The sequence below is a fragment of the Oncorhynchus keta genome, unplaced genomic scaffold (assembly GCF_023373465.1).
Source record: "Oncorhynchus keta strain PuntledgeMale-10-30-2019 unplaced genomic scaffold, Oket_V2 Un_scaffold_6796_pilon_pilon, whole genome shotgun sequence".
NCBI classification, from domain to species: Eukaryota; Metazoa; Chordata; class Actinopteri; order Salmoniformes; family Salmonidae; genus Oncorhynchus; species Oncorhynchus keta.
In genome coordinates, this window is record NW_026290989.1 from 117,501 (window position 1) to 125,470 (window position 7,970).

The window sequence follows — 7,970 nt, forward strand, 5'->3', positions numbered from 1 at the left end:
GAGACAGAGAACAAGAGAGAGAGAACGAGAGAGAGAGAGAGAGAGAGAGAGAACGAGAGAGAGAGAACGAGAGAGAGAGAACGAGAGAGAGAGAACGAGAGAGAGAGAACGAGAGAGAGAGAACGAGAGAGAGAGAGAAAGAACGAGAGAGAAAGAACGAGAGAGAGAATGAGAGAACAAGAGAGAGAACGAGAGAGAGAGAACGAGAGAGAGAGAACGAGAGAGAGAACGAGAGAGAGAAAGAACGAGAGAACGAGAACGAGAGAGAGAGAACAAGAAAAAACACTGAGTTTAACATATCCAAGATATCCATACCCCCCCACATTACAACCACATCTAAAATCCACTGTTTCCAACCAAACCAAACTCTGCCCCATTCTGTCTCCCCAAACCAAACTCTGCCCCATTCTGTCTCCCCAAACCAAACTCTGCCCCATTCTGTCTCCCCAAACCAAACTCTGCCCCATTCTGTCTCCCCAAACCAAACTCTGCCCCATTCTGTCTCCCCAAACCAAACTCTGCACCATTCTGTCTCCCCAAACCAAACTCTGCACCATTCTGTCTCCCCAAACCAAACTCTGCACCATTCTGTCTCCTCAAACCAAACTCTGCACCATTCTGTCTCCTCAAACCAAACTCTGCACCATTCTGCAAACCAAACTCTGCCCCATTCTGTCTCCCCAAACCAAACTCTGCCCCATTCTGTCTCCCCAAACCAAACTCTGCACCATTCTGTCTCCCCCAAACCAAACTCTGCACCATTCTGTCTCCCCAAACCAAACTCTGCACCATTCTGTCTCCCCAAACCAAACTCTGCACCATTCTGTCTGCACCCTGTCTCCCCCAAACCAAACTCTGCACCATTCTGTCTCCCAAACCAAACACCATTCTCTCTCTGCACCATTCTGTCTCCCCAAACCAAACTCTGCACCATTCTGTCTCCCCAAACCAAACTCTGCCCCATTCTGTCTCCCAAACCAAACTCTGCACCATTTTGTCTCCCCAAACCAAACCTCTGCACCATTCTGTCTCCCCAAACCAAACTCTGCCCCATTCTGTCTGCCCAAACCAAACTCTGCCCCATTCTGTCTCCCCAAACCAAACTCTGCACCATTCTGTCTCCTCAAACCAAACTCTGCACCATTCTGTCTCCCCAAACCAAACTCTGCACCATTCTGTCTCCCCAAACCAAACTCTGCACCATTCTGTCTCCCCAAACCAAACTCTGCACCATTCTGTCTCCCCAAACCAAACTCTGCACCATTCTGTCTCCCAAACCAAACTCTGCACCATTCTGTCTCCCCAAACCAAACTCTGCACCATTCTGTCTCCCCAAACCAAACTCTGCACCATTCTGTCTCCCCAAACCAAACTCTGCACCATTCTGTCTCCCCAAACCAAACTCTGCACCATTCTGTCTCCCCAAACCAAACTCTGCACCATTCTGTCTCCCCAAACCAAACTCTGCACCATTCTGTCTCCCCAAACCAAACTCTGCACCATTCTGTCTCCCCAAACCAAACTCTGCACCATTCTGTCTCCCCAAACCAAACTCTGCCCCATTCTGTCTCCCCAAACCAAACTCTGCACCATTCTGTCTCCCCAAACCAAACTCTGCCCCATTCTGTCTCCCCAAACCAAACTCTGCCCCATTCTGTCTCCCCAAACCAAACTCTGCCCCATTCTGTCTCCCCAAACCAAACTCTGCCCCATTCTGTCTCCCCAAACCAAACTCTGCCCCATTCTGTCTCCCCAAACCAAACTCTGCCCCATTCTGTCTCCCCAAACCAAACTCTGCACCATTCTGTCTCCCCAAACCAAACTCTGCACCATTCTGTCTCCCCAAACCAAACTCTGCACCATTCTGTCTCCCCAAACCAAACTCTGCCCCATTCTGTCTCCCCAAACCAAACTCTGCCCCATTCTGTCTCCCCAAACCAAACTCTGCCCCATTCTGTCTCCCCAAACCAAACTCTGCACCATTCTGTCTCCCCAAACCAAACTCTGCACCATTCTGTCTCCCCAAACCAAACTCTGCCCCATTCTGTCTCCCCAAACCAAACTCTGCCCCATTCTGTCTCCCCAAACCAAACTCTGCCCCATTCTGTCTCCCCAAACCAAACTCTGCCCCATTCTGTCTCCCCAAACCAAACTCTGCCCCATTCTGTCTCCCCAAACCAAACTCTGCACCATTCTGTCTCCCCAAACCAAACTCTGCACCATTCTGTCTCCCCAAACCAAACTCTGCCCCATTCTGTCTCCCCAAACCAAACTCTGCCCCATTCTGTCTCCCCAAACCAAACTCTGCACCATTCTGTCTCCCCAAACCAAACTCTGCCATTCTGTCTCCCTCAAACCAAACTCTGCCCCATTCTGTCTCCCCAAACCAAACTCTGCACCATTCTGTCTCCCCAAACCAAACTCTGCACCATTCTGTCTCCCCAAACCAAACTCTGCACCATTCTGTCTCCTCAAACCAAACTCTGCACCATTCTGTCTCCCCAAACCAAACTCTGCACCATTCTGTCTCCCCAAACCAAACTCTGCACCATTCTGTCTCCCCAAACCAAACTCTGCACCATTCTGTCTCCTCAAACCAAACTCTGCACCATTCTGTCTCCCCAAACCAAACTCTGCACCATTCTGTCTCCCCAAACCAAACTCTGCACCATTCTGTCTCCCCAAACCAAACTCTGCACCATTCTGTCTCCCAAACCAAACTCTGCACCATTCTGTCTCCCCAAACCAAACTCTGCACCATTCTGTCTCCCCAAACCAAACTCTGCACCATTCTGTCTCCCCAAACCAAACTCTGCACCATTCTGTCTCCCAAACCAAACTCTGCACCATTCTGTCTCCCCAAACCAAACTCTGCCCATTCTGTCTCCCCAAACCAAACTCTGCACCATTCTGTCTCCCCAAACCAAACTCTGCACCATTCTGTCTCCCCAAACCAAACTCTGCACCATTCTGTCTCCCCAAACCAAACTCTGCACCATTCTGTCTCCCCAAACCAAACTCTGCACCATTCTGTCTCCCCAAACCAAACTCTGCACCATTCTGTCTCCCCAAACCAAACTCTGCACCATTCTGTCTCCCAAACCAAACTCTGCACCATTCTGTCTCCCCAAACCAAACTCTGCCCCATTCTGTCTCCCCCAAACCAAACTCTGCACCATTCTGTCTCCCCAAACCAAACTCTGCACCATTCTGTCTCCCCAAACCAAACTCTGCCCCATTCTGTCTCCCCAAACCAAACTCTGCCCCATTCTGTCTCCCCAAACCAAACTCTGCACCATTCTGTCTCCCCAAACCAAACTCTGCCCCATTCTGTCTCCCCAAACCAAACTCTGCCCCATTCTGTCTCCCCAAACCAAACTCTGCACCATTCTGTCTCCCCAAACCAAACTCTGCACCATTCTGTCTCCCCAAACCAAACTCTGCCCCATTCTGTCTCCCCAAACCAAACTCTGCCCCATTCTGTCTCCCCAAACCAAACTCTGCCCCATTCTGTCTCCCCAAACCAAACTCTGCACCATTCTGTCTCCCAAACCAAACTCTGCCCATTCTGTCTCCCAAACCAAACTCTGCACCATTCTGTCTCCCAAACCAAACTCTGCACCATTCTGTCTCCCCAAACCAAACTCTGCCCCATTCTGTCTCCCCAAACCAAACTCTGCACCATTCTGTCTCCCCAAACCAAACTCTGCACCATTCTGTCTCCCCAAACCAAACTCTGCACCATTCTGTCTCCCCAAACCAAACTCTGCACCCATTCTGCCATTCTCTCCCAAACCAAACTCTGCCCCATTCTGTCTCCCAAACCAAACTCTGCACCATTCTGTCTCCCCAAACCAAACTCTGCACCATTCTGTCTCCCCAAACCAAACTCTGCCCATTCTGTCTCCAACCAAACCAAACTCTGCACCATTCTGTCTCCCCAAACCAAACTCTGCACCATTCTGTCTCCCAAACCAAACTCTGCACCATTCTGTCTCCCCAAACCAAACTCTGTACCATTCTGTCTCCCCAAACCAAACTCTGCACCATTCTCCCCAAACCAAACTCTGCACCATTCTGTCTCCCCAAACCAAACTCTGCACCATTCTGTCTCCCCAAACCAAACTCTGCACCATTCTGTCTCCCAAACCAAACTCTGCCCCATTCTGTCTCCCCAAACCAAACTCTGCCCCATTCTGTCTCCCAAACCAAACTCTGCACCATTCTGTCTCCCAAACCAAACTCTGCACCATTCTGTCTCCCAAACCAAACTCTGCACCATTCTGTCTCCCAAACCAAACTCTGCACCATTCTGTCTCCCAAACCAAACTCTGCCCCATTCTGTCTCCCCAAACCAAACTCTGCACCATTCTGTCTCCCCAAACCAAACTCTGCACCATTCTGTCTCCCCAAACCAAACTCTGCACCATTCTGTCTCCCCAAACCAAACAAACTCCCCAAAAACTCTGCACCATTCTGTCTCCCCAAACCAAACTCTGTCCCATTCTGTCTCCCCAAACCAAACTCTGCCCCATTCTGTCTCCCCAAACCAAACTCTGCACCATTCTGTCTCCCCAAACCAAACTCTGCACCATTCTGTTTCCAACCAAACCAAACTCTGCACCATTCTGTCTCCCAAACCAAACTCTGCACCATTCTGTCTCCCCAAACCAAACTCTGCACCATTCTGTCTCCCCAAACCAAAACATTCTGTCTCCCCAAACCAAACTCTGCACCATTCTGTCTCCTCAAACCAAACTCTGCCCCATTCTGTCTCCCAAACCAAACTCTGCACCATTCTGTCTCCCAAACCAAACTCTGCACCATTCTGTCTCCCCAAACCAAAAATTCTGTCTCCCCAAACCAAACTCTGCCCCATTCTGTCTCCCAAACCAAACTCTGCCCCATTCTGTCTCCTCAAACCAAACTCTGCCCCATTCTGTCTCCCCAAACCAAACTCTGCACCATTCTGTCTCCCCAAACCAAACTCTGCACCATTCTGTCTCCCCAAACCAAACTCTGCACCATTCTGTCTCCCAAACCAAACTCTGCACCATTCTGTCTCCCAAACCAAACTCTGCACCATTCTGTCTCCTCAAACCAAACTCTGCCCCATTCTGTCTCCCCAAACCAAACTCTGCACCATTCTGTCTCCCCAAACCAAACTCTGCACCATTCTGTCTCCTCAAACCAAACTCTGCACCATTCTGTCTCCCCAAACCAAACTCTGCACCATTCTGTCTCCCCAAACCAAACTCTGTCCCATTCTGTCTCCCCAAACCAAACTCTGCACCATTCTGTCTCCCCAAACCAAACTCTGCACCATTCTGTCTCCCCAAACCAAACTCTGCACCATTCTGTCTCCCCAAACCAAACTCTGCATCATTCTGTCTCCCCAAACCAAACTCTGCACCATTCTGTCTCCCCAAACCAAACTCTGCACCATTCTGTCTCCCCAAACCCAAACTCCACCATTCTGTCTCCCCAAACCAAACTCTGTACCATTCTGTCTCCCCAAACCAAACTCTGCACCATTCTGTCTCCTCAAACCAAACTCTGCCCCATTCTGTCTCCTCAAACCAAACTCTGCACCATTCTGTCTCCCAAACCAAACTCTGCACCATTCTGTCTCCCCAAACCAAACTCTGCCCCATTCTGTCTCCCCAAACCAAACTCTGCCCCATTCTGTCTCCCCAAACCAAACTCTGCCCCATTCTGTCTCCCCAAACCAAACTCTGCCCCATTCTGTCTCCCCAAACCAAACTCTGCACCATTCTGTCTCCCCAAACCAAACTCTGCACCATTCTGTCTCCCCAAACCAAACTCTGCACCATTCTGTCTCCCCAAACCAAACTCTGCACCATTCTGTCTCCCCAAACCAAACTCTGCCCCATTCTGTCTCCCCAAACCAAACTCTGCCCCATTCTGTCTCCCAAACCAAACTCTGCCCCATTCCTCCCCAAACCAAACTCTGCACCATTCTGTCTCCCCAAACCAAACTCTGCCCCATTCTGTCTCCTCAAACCAAACTCTCCCTCTGTCTCCCAAACCAAACTCTGCCCCATTCTGTCTCCCCAAACCCAAACTCTGCACCATTCTGTCTCCCCAAACCAAACTCTCATTCTGTCTCCCTCAAACCAAACTCTGCACCCATTCTGTCTCCCCAAACCAAACTCTGCACCATTCTGTCTCCCAAACCAAACTCTGCACCATTCTGTCTCCCCAAACCAAACTCTGCACCATTCTGTCTCCTCAAACCAAACTCTGCACCATTCTGCCTCCCCAAACCAAACTCTGCACCATTCCTCCCTCAAACCAAACTCTGCACCATTCTGTCTCCCCAAACCAAACTCTGCACCATTCTGTCTCCCCAAACCAAACTCTGCACCATTCTGTCTCCTCCAAACCAAACTCTGCCATTCTGTCTCCCCAAACCAAACTCTGCACCATTCTGTCTCCCCAAACCAAACTCTGCACCATTCTGTCTCCTCAAACCAAACTCTGCACCATTCTGTCTCCTCAAACCAAACTCTGCACCATTCTGCCTCCCCAAACCAAACTCTCCCATTCAAACCAAACTCTGCACCATTCTGTCTCCCAAACCAAACTCTGCCCCATTCTGTCTCCCCAAACCAAACTCTGCCCCATTCTGTCTCCCAAACCAAACTCTGCCCCATTCTGTCTCCCCAAACCAAACTCTGCCCCATTCTGTCTCCCCAAACCAAACTCTGCCCCATTCTGTCTCCCCAAACCAAACTTTGCCCCATTCTGTCTCTCCAAACCAAACTCTGCACCATTCTGTCTCCCAAACCAAAAACCATTCTGTCTCCTCAAACCAAACTCTGCACCATTCTGTCTCCCCAAACCAAACTCTGCACCATTCTGTCTCCCCAAACCAGACTCTGCCCCATTCTGTCTCCTCAAACCAAACTCTGCACCATTCTGTCTCCCCAAACCAAACTCTGCACCATTCTGTCTCCTCAAACCAAACTCTGCACCATTCTGTCTCCTCAAACCAAACTCTGCACCATTCTGTCTCCTCAAACTAAACTCTGCCCCATTCTGTCTCCTCAAACCAAACTCTGCACCATTCTGTCTCCCCAAACCAAACTCTGCACCATTCTGTCTCCCCAAACCAAACTCTGCACCATTCTGTCTCCTCAAACCAAACTCTGCCCCATTCTGTCTCCCCAAACCAAACTCTGCCCCATTCTGTCTCCCCAAACCAAACTCTGCACCATTCTGTCTCCCCAAACCAAACTCTGCACCATTCTGTCTCCTCAAACCAAACTCTGCACCATTCTGTCTCCCCAAAGCAAACTCTGCACCATTCTGTCTCCTCAAACCAAACTCTGCACCATTCTGTCTCCCCAAACCAAACTCTGCCCCATTCTGTCTCCTCAAACCAAACTCTGCACCATTCTGTCTCCCCAAACCAAACTCTGCACCATTCTGTCTCCTCAAACCAAACTCTGCACCATTCTGTCTCCCCAAACCAAACTCTGCACCATTCTGTCTCCCCAAACCAAACTCTGCACCATTCTGTCTCCCCAAACCAAACTCTGCACCATTCTGTCTCCCCAAACCAAACTCTGCACCATTCTGTCTCCCCAAACCAAACTCTGCACCATTCTGTCTCCCCAAACCAAACTCTGTACCATTCTGTCTCCCCAAACCAAACTCTGCACCATTCTGTCTCCCCAAACCAAACTCTCATTCTCTCCCCAAACCCAAACTCTGCACCATTCTGTCTCCCAAACCAAACTCTGCACCATTCTGTCTCCCCAAACCAAACTCTGCCCCATTCTGTCTCCCCAAACCAAACTCTGCCCCATTCTGTCTCCCCAAACCAAACTCTGTACCATTCTGTCTCCCCAAACCAAACTCTGCACCATTCTGTCTCCTCAAACCAAACTCTGCACCATTCTGTCTCCCCAAACCAAACTCTGCACCATTCTGTCTCCCCAAAC